The sequence below is a fragment of the Lepisma saccharinum genome, chromosome 5 (genome assembly GCF_977018435.1).
Source record: "Lepisma saccharinum chromosome 5, izLepSacc3.1, whole genome shotgun sequence".
NCBI classification, from domain to species: domain Eukaryota; kingdom Metazoa; phylum Arthropoda; class Insecta; order Zygentoma; family Lepismatidae; genus Lepisma; species Lepisma saccharinum.
In genome coordinates this window covers 85,447,107-85,462,080 of record NC_139233.1, presented here as the reverse complement: position 1 = coordinate 85,462,080, position 14,974 = coordinate 85,447,107, and positions in this window count along the sequence as shown.

Sequence of the window (14,974 nt, the reverse complement as noted above, 5' to 3'; positions counted from 1 at the left end):
AGTCCACAGCGTTAAATTGCAAATATCTCGAATTTTTTGACAAACAGGGTCATAGAACCCTCCAATTCATGACTTGGGAAAAATCTGTTTGTGAATTCATCATGTACACCTATACGTGAGAAAAAATATGAATAGAACCTATGTTCGGAAATCGAAAATGGCGACCGGAAGTAGGGTTATCTTGGAAACGGTAAGACTTAGGAAAAATCTGTTTGGGGATTCATCATGTACACCTATACGTGAGAAAAAATATGAATAGAACCTATGCTCGGAAATCCAAAATGGCGACCGGAAGTGGGGTTATCTTGGAAACGGTAAGACTTAGGAAAAATCTGTTTGGGGATTCATCATGTACACCTATACGTGAGAAAAAGTATGAATAGAACCTATGTTCGGAAATCGAAAATGGCGACCGGAAGTGGGGTTATCTTGGAAACGATAAGACTTAGGACAAATCTATTTGCGGATTCATCATGTACACCTATACGTGAGTAAAATATGAATAGAACCTATATTCGGAAATCCTCACAGAGCGGACCTCTACCTTCAATTCGACGTGGTGAAGAAGGAAAGCGGAGAAGCCTTTCCGCCCAATGCCAATTTGAAACTCGTGGACAACTTCGTGCCTCACCTGTTCTCGCAGGTGGAGGTGAGGAAACACAACACCGTCATCGACAGAATCGATTATCCAGGCATCACGTCGACGGCAGTGGGAACTTTGAAATTATCCAAAACGGACGCGGCGTACTATCAGGCGGGAGGGTTCGAAGCGGGGACCAAAATATCGACGAGAAGTCACACGGTGCTCTTTCCCATGCGTCTGCTTCCGGGATTCTTCTCGGACTACAAGGAGATCATGTGGAAGGGAGGACTGAGGATCACGTTTCGAAGAGCGGCCAACGACAACGACGCACTGATGCGATACACCAACTTGAACGCCGACGGCACGCCGATAGCCAACACTTTACCCGAAGCAGCCAAGTGCGTCGTCCGGAGCATGGAGTTGAGAATGCCGATCGTGGAATACGAAACGAACTACGCCCTCAAGTACAAAGCGGAGATCTTGAAAAGTCCGCAGGTACCGATTCACTTTCACGGTTACCAGTGCGTGCAGAAGTTGGCGTCGGGAAGTCACATGGAATTCGACGTGACGACGCAGTTCAACAACATACAGTTCGACATGCCAGATTTCGTCGTAGTGCTCTTTCAGACCGGGCGCGATAACAATCAGGAAAAAGATTCCAGCAAGTTCGACGACTGCAAGATCAAGAACGTTTATCTCAAGAACGGTAGGAACGAAGTGTTCCCGCGCGAGAATTACAACCTCGACATGACCAAAGACGATTACCTCAAACTTTACGAAGCTTACACGGCTTACAAGCGCGTAACGGAGGGAAACGTGGACATGTACTACACGCCCAGCGAATTCAAAACCCACAGACCCATGTCCGTCATCAACACCACGAAGCGGAAGCAGGTCGTGGTCAACGATCGAACCAACATCAAGGTCGTCTGCGAGTTCCACGACGCGCTGCCCGAGGATACCGTGTGCAGCGTCATCCTGGTCGCAGAGAAGTCCTTCGTCCACGACGTGAAGAACGAGAGGGTCACGGAACAGTTTTAAAAAATAATTTGTAAAAAAAATAATTGCCACATACTAAAAAAAAATCAACAAGGTTATATAAAATACAATATAAGTTAGTTCGGTGCGCAAATAAAAAAATAATAACTCGTGAAACTCTACAGAGGCATGGCTTCGAAAGCCATGACCATTTAGAACTGGTGTTGGGCACCACGCACCCCTCTCTGGCGGGATATTTTTTATTCTTTTTTTGAGGGTCTTAACAAAAATAATTTTGATTATCACACACACACACACACACACCGCAGAATATCACACATGAGTTTTTTTTAAAAAAACAAAAAAAACATCGTAGCAGATTACGCTGAGAGCACAAGGTCGTAGTAGATTACACTGAGGGACCTTACAGTAAGAGGAGACAGCAGACTTATAGGAAAATGTCGTAAGTCATTTCAAAAGTGTAGGTCAAAGGACGAGAGCAAAAATTTGCAGGAGGAGGAGCTTAAAAAAAAGTGATGCCAAAGCTTTTTTTTTCTGTCCACTTTTCTCTCATTGTAGGTTAGATTAACCCGTAAAACATCGTAAAATAATAAAAAAAGTAGATCAAAAGGATGGTTCCAGAACGTACCATACCAACCTTCGTCAGGCACGGAACGTGGAGAGAAAGTGAGTTTTTGAGGTTTTGATGAAATTTTCGTAGGTTTTGCAACACTGTGGCTCACTTCAGTGAATTGAAGTGAGTTTTTGATGTTTTGATGCTGTTTTCTTCGCTGCGAAACATCGTCAGCGCAATAAATGAGTCGCAGAACGTGGAGAGAAAATGAGTTTTTGAGGTTTTTTTGATCCCCACTTAAGGTTTCTCAACCGGCTTGATTACACTACTAGTAGAGGCTCTCGTGTAGTTTAGCACGTAATAAAAAGGATAGGTTAAGTTATATCACGTAAGATCGTGGCATTCGTACCAAGTATGAGTGGGAAAAAAGGGAAAAAATGGGAAATTTTACAAAAACATCGCTAAACGCTAAAACGTCGACAAAAAATTGTCAAAATATGTCAAAAAGTGGTATTCAATTCATAAAAAAAGAGGCTAAAAAAGCACTCGTACCAAGTATTACTTTGAAACAATCAATATACACTACTTACGTTATTTATATATATGTTCTGAGATTTTTTTTGTTTCCCTCTCTCGTGTAATTTTTTTTCATGGTATGTTATTTTATATATACTCCGCGCAGCCGTTACACAAATTCTATTACGTGCTTTGTTTTCTTACCAAGAAGTTCCTTTGTCCCCTTGTACACGATTTGAGTTTTGTTCTCGATTAAAATAGATAGCTTCTCGTCGGATAACATGTTAGCGTATCGATCTGGTAAAAATAGACTGTATTGTCCGTTGAGCAACAGACGTACCTTGGGACCATACTGGGTAGAAACGATTGAACCGGAAGTTATCGTGTAAGGTTTGCCGACTTCCAATTCCTGAATTTTTACATATTCGACTGACAAATTTAGCATTTGTTTTAATGCTTAGAGATCACTCATTTTTTTCAGTCATATCGAAGGAGAAATTTCAGGGTGTTATAGAAATTTAATTTTTTTCACAATGTGTGTTATTTATATATACCGAAGATATTTTTTTTCACGATGTGTGTTATTTATATATCAAGTTTTTTTTGACGTATAAATTATTATTATTTTTTTTCACGGAGGAAGAAAGTTCGTGCTTCGGAAAACGCGATGATGTGCGTGATGATTTCTTCGGTCTCCTGTTTAGACTTGCGCCAATCATCCGTGTATCGTCTTCTCCCCTGCCTCGCCTCGTGCAATTCATCCAACCTATCGTTTAATTTTTCCCCTGCAGCCGAAAGAAGAGTGTCGAGATCACAGCACATCATTCCACTGATCTCCCGAAGATAATCCTTGACAGCCATTTCACAAGGGATATGAAATTCCGGCGTCGTTTTTGCTATGATCAAAAGTTTTCGTATATCCTCACAATCTCCGTTTACTGCGTGTTTGAATATTTTACATAGCAGTTCGGGCGGCAAATCAGTTATACGAGACATGTTTTTTTTTACTGTATGTTATTTATATACCCCACCCAAATTTTTGTTTCGTGCTCATGGCTATGGTGGTGCCCAATGCTGCGACTCTTTCACCCAAAGAAGCGTCTCTGCTGACGAATCTTTCGAAAGCTGCGTGCTCTAACTTTCTGTCTGCTTCGTGACGTGCATCCAGATCGGTGCGCGTGGTGTTGTAACCGATGTCGTGATCTTTGCATGCCGCGTCCAACGGATTCACACCCTTGTCTCCTCTCTCCAATCTTTTCTCGAGTTTGGTACCCGGTCCGCAGTACTGGTAGCCAGGTAAATGCATCTCGAAAGGTAACTTGTTGATGATGTCGTTCACGAGTCCCTTTCCTTCGGCCACGTTCCAGAATCTCGGAGGCAGCGTTTTGATGATTTTGATCAGGTAACCTATGCCCTTGTCGTCGTTCACGATGAAGTTGGAAAGTTTCGTGCTGATCATGTCCACGATGCCAACCTTCTCGTTGTAGAAATTACGATTGCCTGCATTCTCTTCGCCGGCTATCACCAACAATCGGTCCACGAGCTTCCTCACGTCGTCCACCCAAACAAATTCTTTGGGTAACGTGTTGTAGCGTTTGACGCCGCTTCCACTCTTCACCTCGTTCCAAATCGGTTTGATGAGATTCCTGTACTTCTCACCGCTACTCGATTTCACCCTATTCTGCGAGGCGTCGTTGTTCTGGTACATGGCATCCGTCATGATTAGAATTTCCCTGTAACTCTGGTAATCTTCGTCGGTGTAATCTTTCGGCTGCTTTTTGGCAACGAGTTCCCACAGTCCCACCGTACCCGGATACCTGGTCCAACTATTCTTATCGCCTAAATTAACTTTAATGTCGTTGCCTTCGAAGGTGACTTTCGATTTCCCAATCTTCCAAACCACACCGCCTTCGTTGGTTTCCATGCTCGGATACAATCCGAACACTTCATCCTTGTCGAACTTCCCCGTGCTCAGGTAGTCTCGTGCCAAAGGTCCCAACTCGATCTTATCCGAAGACGTGCTGCTTATGGCTTGACGTCGTGGTACGTCCTTCAGTTCGAACGGCGTCGAAGGAATGCTCGAAATGGGCTTGGGTACACCGTAATTTTTAGCTGCGAGTGGAACGAGTTCGTTGATCAAATTTTTATTTTGTTCCGTGACACTTTTAATTTCTTTACCTAGACCGCTGATGGCGTCGATCACAGGTTGATCTTGACGTTTCTTCTCTTCGTAGGATCCACGATTCTCGGATTTCCAACCTTTGAAGAGCTTCAATAGATATTCCCGCAACTTGAGATTGTCCTCTTCTTGAAATTGACGTTTTGACATTTTTCTATATACGTTGAAACGTTTCTGAAACGTCGAATTCTCAGCCTATACGTTTGGTTCTCGTAGTTTTCTTGCTGTCACCCGCTTGAGACTATCCACTTTTTCTAACACTCACTTTTTGTTGTAATGGTTATTTTATATATGCTTGTCAGACGTTTGAAAAAAAGAACGTTTTTTCAAATTTTATTTTTTAGATTCTCACGACCTTTGATTTTTTTTGGATTTTTTTCTTCTTGTTGCAAATCTGAAATTGTCCTCTTGTTAGCCTTTGAGACGTCTAGATAAACGTTTATTTTATTCCTATATTTTCCGTGGTTTGCTTTTCGAGTCATGTCAATGGTCACGAATCCGAAACCGTCACTGTTCCAACAGTGGGAGCAGAATTTAGAAAATAGATTGTAATTTATGTCAGCCCCTACGTAATCATCGTGTGCGTGTTTTAAATTGGTGTGGTCTTGTCGAAACAAACATATGAAATTAGCGTTGTCGCGTAGCAGTTGTTTCGGAACCTTGGAAAAAGTTTGTGCCAGATAGAAACAATCTAATCTATTGTGACGACCTCGAGTGAAAAAATTACGAATCTCGTTTCGATTTTCCAAGATCATGTCGTCGAACACCACAACGGAATTCTCGAGACAATCGTCCAGTGGAATGATTTCAGATGCGAAAGTTGCAATGCCCAGTCCCTCGTACAGTTTCATAAGTTGCTGGTATTTCGCTTGTTCGAGACTTTTCGAAAATACGTAGAGGTGTCTGTTTTCCCAGTCTAACCAATTGGGTGCGAGGATAAAATTATCAATGAGCAGTGTCGTCTTTCCGCACCCCGAAGGTCCTACGATCAGACACCGTATGCTATCGGGGAGCAATTCGCCGTTTCTTTTCTTCGTTTCATTTTCCGAATCAGGTAAACGTTTCACAACATTCCACGTACTCATAGAATCACTTCGTTTGAATCGATCCAACTCGTTCCCGGAAGTCCCAGCCATTTCACCAAAAGTTTGTCACCTCTCTTACGCAAAACTTTTTCGATAAGGTACGTGTCGGGGTATTTAGTTTTAGAGAGTTCCTCCTCGTAGAAGCGCCCCAATAAAATTTCACCGCCACTGTCCTTTATTATATACGTGTGACGGTTCCCGGGTAAAACTCGAACCACGGTAAAAAGTTCCGTGCTCCAGTTTCGTGTGAAACCCCTGTCGAACGTTCGCTTCAATTTACTGACCCTCACCTGGTCTCCAATTTTGTATTTAGGTTTTTTTGTCGTGGGTGTGTACTTTGGACAGTAAACGCTAGAAATTAAACGTTGCTCGTCGGACTTGGTAACGTCAGCTGGCTTCATGCCTATCGTTCTGTGCACCGTGTGATTATAGTCGTTAACGAGTTCCGGAAGAATGGTGACACACTTGTAGCGGTAAAGCGTGACCACATGCGCGATTTCAGAGTGCGATTAAATCTTTCCACGATGCTGGCCTTGACGTCACTGAAGGTCGAGAAATGTCGAACGTCGTGTTTCCGAATAAACTTTTGGAATACGGCATTGTAAAATTCCTTCCCCTTGTCCGTGTGCAGAAACCGAGGTCGTCTGCCGCCGCTTTCGCGAAAAATTGTCTTGAATGCTTCCGTGAGGCATGTTCCTGTTTTCGCCTTCAAAGGTATAGCCCATGCGAATTTCGAAAACCTGTCTATGACGGTGAGGAGGTACTTGTTGCCCTTGTTCAATTTATGTACATTTTTTAACTTGCCGCTACTCATCTCCACGAGGTCACTTTCCCAGAGGTCGTCGATGCCCTTGGTTACCACCGCCAAACGTTCGTAGTTGCGGCGTGCAGGTTTATGCAATTCTTGGACGATGGCTTGCCTAGACATTTTTTTTAGAGATTACGTTTGAAGAGAAGCACCAGCGTGATGGGATTCAAAGAGGGTGGCACCTCGCTCGTGTTTTGAACAATCAGCTTATCGCCGGCACTCACGTCGAAAACGGTAAGATCTTCGTCTTCGTGTATTTCATATATGTTGCGCGTTTCGTTCCAACGTGCCAGAGGAATGTTTCCTGCTTTCTGGACACCACGATTCGATATCAACGTCATGGTGGGAATGCTAGCTTTTCTGCCGTGAGACCAGTACGAAAATTCGTTTACCTGAATCGTGCCATCGAGGAGAAACTTGTAGTACGGATGATAAGGATGTAACATGTACAGTTTGTTACCTTCGACGAACGTGGAGATTCTCTGTTGATTGGGTACGCTGTTGATTTCGATGGCTTGCAAGGTGAACAATTTGGCGAATTTAGTATCGACGCCGAGCAGATTACTGTGAACTTGTCCGAGTTTATTTTGGATGGGCAGCAAATGCTCGACTATGGTATCCGTTACGGCAGAAAACGACGGTTTGATTTTCACTTCCACGTTCAACTGCTTGTAGTTTTCGTTCAGTTCTTGCAACTTGGCACCGAAAGAGGCCAGCGTCGATTCCTGCGTGGATTCCAGCACTCCAACTTGATCTCTGATGTTGACGACAATGTTCTGAAGGTTCTCGACTTGATTCAATTTCGAGCTTTTCTCGGTAAGATCGTTCACGATGCTTCGCATCTCGGTAAACTGCGTGTGAAGATCCGTGACGCTCTGCGAAGTGGGCAGCGTCGACACCAGCGAAGTAATTTCATCTCGAATCACGTTTGCCGTTTCCGTTTCCAGTCGTTTCAGCATACGTGATATGTTTCTTTTCAAAGCGTGTAATTCTTTGGAGGTGGGGAGATTGGCCACCCTACTCTCGAGATCGCTCAATGAACTTTTGATGTCGCTGGAATCGGATAATGCCGTCACCGCCGTTTTCAATTTTTCCAAATCTTCCTTCGAAGGCACGCTCGTCCGTAACTATTCCAAGTCACCCTGTATTTTGTCGAGTACGTGATGAAAATGAGCGAGGTTCGATTCCACGTTCAAATTTTCTAAATATTCGATCTTCTGCTGAACCGTGCTTAACGTGTCTTGTATGCTCGTCAACGCGCTTGCTTGAACGTGAATATTTTTAATTTCTTCGTTGATCAACTCCAAAGACGCCTGAAGCGTAGCGATGGTGGTTTGAATGTGTTCGAAATCTTGATAAGCCTCCAATTGAATTTTTATGTTCGCGACGCTTTTACCGATGACCTGCAGTTCGTCTGACGATGGTAGGTTCGTCATTGTATCTTCCAAAGTCTGTAACTTGGATTTAATTTCTTCCAACGTGCCGGTGAATTCTTCTTGTAATTTGGAAACTACGACATGCAAGCGTTCTACATCGATATCGTTCACGACGGTTTGAAGTTCAGAGAAATTCTTTTCGATTGCGGAAGTTCGTTCTTCGATTTCGAGTTTCAATTTTTCCAAATCTTCATTTTTCGATTGAAATTGCTGTAATTTGAGCAAATCATTTTGAAGCGAATCCACGCTCAACTGTATATTTTGAACGTTGTCGTAAGAAGGTACGTTGACATAATTTTTTATGAGCGTTTTCAGTTCGGAATCGATTTTCAGAATGGGATCGAGACATTGCGTTTGGAGCGTAGCGATTTCCGACTCTAAACTTTTGTTTAAGGTCTCCTGCAAAGCAATCAAATCGCTCCTCAACTTCTTAACACGAATATCCAACATGAGAATCTCTTCTGCGTGGTCTACACGCTTGGTATTGCCGAAAATGTCGTTAGGCATTTTGTTAACGGTTATTTATAATAGGATAGACGATTCGTAATTCTACGAAGAGAGGAATGAGTTTGTCGTAATCTCCGAGGAGTTCCTCGTAAAGACAATCGCCTGCAGAAACGTCGTACGTCATGTTAGAAAGCACCTTGTCGTGCTTCATTCGAAAAATGTTCTTGCCGCTAGAAATTTTGATTTCGCCTGCGTTCTCCGGATTCACGGTGATCCGAAGTTTCCCGTCGATCGGAATTTCGTAGAAATGTAAATTGTTATTAAAGACATAAAAAATCTTTCCCACATCATCATCCAATTTTGTTCAAATACTGTTGAGATGAACAATCAATAGACCATTGAGTTTAGTTAACATGGAAGGTAGAAATTCATGATCTGTCGTCGTGCGGTGTACAGTCTCCATTGTTTGCTTTCGGAAACCAAAGAGATTCATGTTGGTTATTGAAGAAAAAATTGAGATCGTATCTAATATAAACAACACTACAAATAGTAACTTCATCTATGGTAGATCGTTTATGTTTTGGGGTCTAATATAAATAACACCACAAAAAAAAAGTGTACAAATTTAGTAACTTCATCTTTTTTTTTCTTAGCAAAAAAAATGGAGAAGAAGGAAGCGAAACGTGCATGTGCCGACTGTGGGAAATATATATCCATTTCTAACTTGAGTAGACATCGGAAGAATGTGCATGGGGAAGGATCAAGTAAGAGAAAGCTCGATGATGACGATCAAGCGCCACGAAAGAAGCAGAAGAGTGCCGGCGAAAGTATTAGAAATATTTTAACCGAGGAGACTTTCCGATCTAAAGAAACATCTGATCTAAACAACTGTTTTCGCACGGTCAAAAGCAACTTAATTTCGTCTATCACCGAAGTTTTGTTGCAATGCTCGTTGAAAATCCACCTCATCGTTTCCGTTATTTACGAAAACGTAAAAAAAGAGCGAGAAACTTTCCATCATTACACTGGTGTAAAGAGCCTCCACGCCACCGACGTCGATGAGGTGGATGCCATTTGCAACCAGATGTTTGACGCTTTGTTGAACAAGCACGAGACTTTCCAAAAACGTGGATCGGGTTGGACACTTTGCGGTTCGCCTCACACTTTAACTTTGAAGGTAGCACGATACAACCCGATGGGAGCATCCACTTACATCAATTTGCTTCCGGAAATAGCCAGTAAGAAAGCCATCATCAACATTCAAAATGAGGATAACAGGTGCTTTTTGTGGTGCATCATTGCCGATCATCACCCAGCCAATAATGACAAACAACGTTTATGTCACTACAACAAGCCAGAATATCTCTCAGAGTTTGAAAAACCTATGGCTGGCATTAATTACCCTGTAAATCTACGAGACATTAGTAAATTTGAGACACAGTACAAGACAGATAAAAACGAAAGTATAGCAGTACACATCTTCGGATTAGACAAAAACAACACCATCTACGTTCTCAGACATAGCAACATTAAAAATAATCGTGTCATCAGATTACTTCTGATAGAAGATGATGATAATTATCATTATTGTCTAATTCAGAATCTTCCAAAATTAATAAGAAGTCAAATTACCACAGATCACCATAAAATTCGAGTATGCGGCAGATGCCTGAGTATATTCTACGGTCAAGGAAAAAAGAATGCTGATGAAGAACTCCAAGATCATCATGAAATGTGTAGTAAACATCCGGCTACGACTATCAAAATGCCTTCTCGAGACATGACATTTTCCAACTACAAGGCATTACTCTGGCATCCCGTGGTGATATGCGCCGACTTTGAAAGTTTCCAACTTCCACTCGCCATGTGCGAACCGAATCCCAGCGTATCGAGCACTACCGAAATTCTACATCACGAAGCCTGCGCTTTTGGATTGATGGTCAACAACACAGGCAATGTTATTTTACATCGTGGCAATGATACTCCACAAAAATTCGTTCAAACCTTGAAACAGATGGCCATACAATTCGCTCCTCTACTAAGAGAAGACAAAGCAATGGAGCCTCTTACCCAGGAAGAGAAGGAAGCATACGACCTTGCCTCTCAGTGTGGTGTGTGCGAAAGTAACTTCACCCTCGAAAATATCAAAGTTCGCCACCATAATCATCACACGGGAAAATATGTGGCCCCCGTGTGTAACAACTGTAATCTACAAATCATAAAAACAAATTTTATTCCTGTATTCATTCACAATTTGGAGGGCTACGACGCCAAAATCTTCATAAAGGAGATGGGATGCGACGCTCAACCCATTAGCGTCATAGCTCGCACCAACGAGAAATTCATTTCATTCAGCAAGATGGTGGACGTTGGAAATGGCAATCACGTAGAAATTCGCTTCTTGGACTCCTTCAACTTTCTGTCTTCGAGTTTGGCGACACTTGCGTCTCAACTCACCGACGTTGATTTGGTCGCCACGAGGAAATGTTTCGGCGACCAACATTTAGCACTGTTGAGACGCAAGGGTGTTTACCCCTACGAATACATGACGGATGCTTCCAAATTCTCAGAAACATCGTTACCACCGAGAGAAGCATTCTACAGTCGTCTTAGCGACACCTGTTGCACCGAAGAGGACTACCATCATGCTCAGCTTGTCTGGTCTACATTCTCTTGTCAAACCATGGCCGACTATCATGATCTGTATTTAAAACTAGATGTTACGCTATTGAGCGACCGTTTTCATCTCCATCGCTCGAGAGGAATGGCAGCATATGGTTTGGACCCCGCTTTCAGCTACACCACACCGGGTTATTCTTGGCAGGCGATGTTAAAATCCACGAAGGTGAAGATAGAACTCATCAAAGACGCCAATCAACTTTTGTTTGTCGAAGAAGCAAAACGTGGTGGAATCGTCCATTGTCCCCTTCGATACGTCAAGGCCAACAATCCATATGTTGCCGATTTCGATGCAGGGAAACCGACAAACTTCTTGGCATACTGGGACATGAACAACCTGTATGGTTATGCCATGTCCGAGCCTCTGCCCATCGGAGAATACGAATGGATGAGCGAGCAGGAACTTCAAGATTGTTTAGAATGGAGCGAAGATCATGAAAATGGATGTTTCCTGAAAGTAGATTTGGAATATCCTGCATCGCTTCATCGAGAACACCATGGATTTGCGATGGCACCTGTCATGGAATCGGCTCCGGAGAAGAAGCTGATGCTCACCTTCAAGAGCAAAGAGAATTACGTGGTGCATTATCGTCTCCTACAATTCTACCTCCAGCATGGATTGGTTTTGAAGCGTGTGCACTCGGGATTGAAGTTTAGACAGACCAGGTGGCTAGCACCCTATATCGACGGCAACACTCAACGTCGAGCATCAGCTTCTTCTTCCGCAGACAAAGACCTATACAAATTGATGAACAACAGCATCTACGGCAAGAGCATGGAAGATGCGAGGAAAAGAAAAAATATCAACTTGGTCTCCGACCCGAAGAAAATAAACAAGCTCGTCGCTCAGCCCACGTACAAAAACTTCACGATACTGAGCGACACGTTGGTATAGATCGAACGTGCTCTCCGTCACATAACATTCAACAAACCAATCGCCGTAGGAGTCGCGATCCTCGAGTTGTCGAAGCTGGCCATGTACAAGTTTCACTACGACATCATGAAACCACGCTATGGTGAGGGGATCGAGGTGGCTTACACCGACACGGACAGCTTCGTGTACAACATCTGCACCGATGATCTATACGAAGATCTCAAAAGCATGAGCCAGCATTTTGATTTCTCCAATTATCCGAAAGATCACGCTCTCTTCGACAACAGCCAGAAAATGACGATCGGGAAGATGAAGGATGAAGTCAACGGCCGCATCATCACAGAGTTTGCGGGTCTGCGAGCGAAAATGTACGCCGTGAAAATCCAGGACGAGACCGAAATAAAGAAGGCAAAGGGGGTGGGGCGTTCGAGCACAAAGAAACTAACCGTAGAAGATTATAAGTCGTGCTTGTTCGACAAAAGCAAGCAACGCATGACCGATCATCGGATCACGAGCACCATCGACCAGTTGCGTACATCCACGATCAACAAAGTGGCGCTTGATCCCCATGACACCAAATTGAGGCTACTGGACTGCAACATCCACACCCGAGAATGGGGATGCCATGACGAGGAAGAAATCTGCTCGCACCATTAGAATTTCGCATCAAAAAAGTAACTATTTTTTCGTATTATTTCTTTGCACCACTTTTTTTTTTTTAAAAAAAACAATCATTCACACTAATTTTTGCATTCACACTCTTTTTTTTTGTATTTTTCTATCATATTATGTACACTATTTGAGTATATTTTTTTATTTCTTTCAGATGCTGCACCCCTACGGAAACGTTTTTAGTTCTTACACATTCCATTCTTAACCAAATTTTTTCTTCTCTTCAATCATAAAACACACACATTACACACGGAGGTCCTCTGTAGGGAGTCATGGGGGGGTTTAAAAAAAAAAGAACCCATGAAACTCTACAGAGGCATGGCTTTGTTAGCCGTGGCCATTAGAACTGTGTTGGGCACCACGCACCCCTGGCGGGATATTTTATTTTTTTGGGGGGCCAGGGATTTCCTTAACAAAAATAATTTTGATTATCACACACACACACACATTGTAGAAGATCACACATGAGTTTTAAAAACAAAACATCGTGGCAGATTACGCTGAGAGCAAGGTCGTGGTAGATTACACTGAGGGATCTTACAGTAAGAGGAGACAGCAGCCTTATAGGAAAATGTCGTAAGTCATTTCAAAAGTAGGTCAAAGGACGAGTTAGCATAAGAGCAAAATTTGCAGGAGGTAAAAAATAGCTTTTTCTGTCCACTTTTCTCTCATTGTAGGTTAGTTTAGTCCGTAAAACGTCGTAAAATAAAAAGGTCGTCAAAGGGCTATGCCAGAACGAAGCATTTCACTAGGAGGTAAAAATAGCTTAAAAAGTGATGCCAGAGCTTTTTCTGTCCACTTTCTCTCTCATTGTAGGTTAGTTTAGTCCGTAAAACGTCGTAAAATAAAAAGTAGGTCAAAGGACTGCGCCAGAACGTTGGGTTCATACTACTGTGAGAGAAAACTATTTACAATTCATACCATTGTATGATGTGACCGGAAAGGACAATGTTGGACAAGTTGCGTTCATTAAATATAGACTTAAATAAAATTCGTGGACAAGGATATGACGGAGCTGTGTCAATGTCAGGACAACTGAACGGAGTAAAATTTAAATAATCAAAGTATGGAACTCACCCAGCAGGATGATGAAGAGGCACGATGTAGAATTCACACTCACTATATACATGTAGGTCAATTTCACTGAGTCTATTTTTGCGTTCAAAAGTTAGTTTAAACTAATAAATAAATCAAATAATACATACATATTTGTCCCTACACATTGGAAATCACAGCACAATGTCAAAACGACGACTTTTTTTCATTAGTTCATTCAACACATCTTCTGCAGTTGGAGTGTGCTTCTTATGTATGATCAGGAGTGCCAATCCATTTCATCGTGTATTTCCTGTAGAATTGCGCAAATATGTTTTTAAGCGGCGCAATGTTGAGAAAGATCGTTCGTTTGTGCACGTGGACACGGGCAGCACAGCTAATATTTCTAGCAATGCAAATATATTTGGCATTATGTTTGGATTGCAAATGACTAATCCATCTATAGCAGTTTTTGCTTGGTCTACCTTCTCATGACGTGCAATTTTTCTGTACCGTAATTTTAATTCAGTGTTCAGGTCTTCTTGGCAATCGCTTCTTACGTCGCTGGCATAGAACTGCGTGAGCGAAGTGAAAGCAGCAACTTGAGAAGGCAGAGGGACTGGGGTGCTAGGCAAAAGACACTGAGAACTCTTTAAAATGTCCTTATGATTCAAGAAACGAGGATCCAATTGGGACATAAAGGCATCCAGAAATGGGATAAAAGTAGAGACGCGAAAGTAAATTTCTGGCGTCGCAGATGGTAAGTCCAAGTTCACACGGTTTCTCTGTCGTGCTGCCATGCGGGGGATTTGAATGGAGGACCCCAACGTATCTAAGACTTCGGAAGCACAAGTGAAGATTTTTAGAAATTCTTCACTGACATTTTCGCGCAAGGATTTAATTTCATTCTTAATATCTTCAGCGAGTTTTACGGCTTCCAATAGATCAATGGTCGAATTCTGGAGGAATTTACACAAAGGCAGACTTAAAGAAAACATCTTTTGAATACAAAACAGAGATACCACAAATTGACAATCACTCAGAGCACATAAAATTGAATTTTATCCAAAGAACCACTCCTTATAAGTTTATATACCCCCTGTCGACC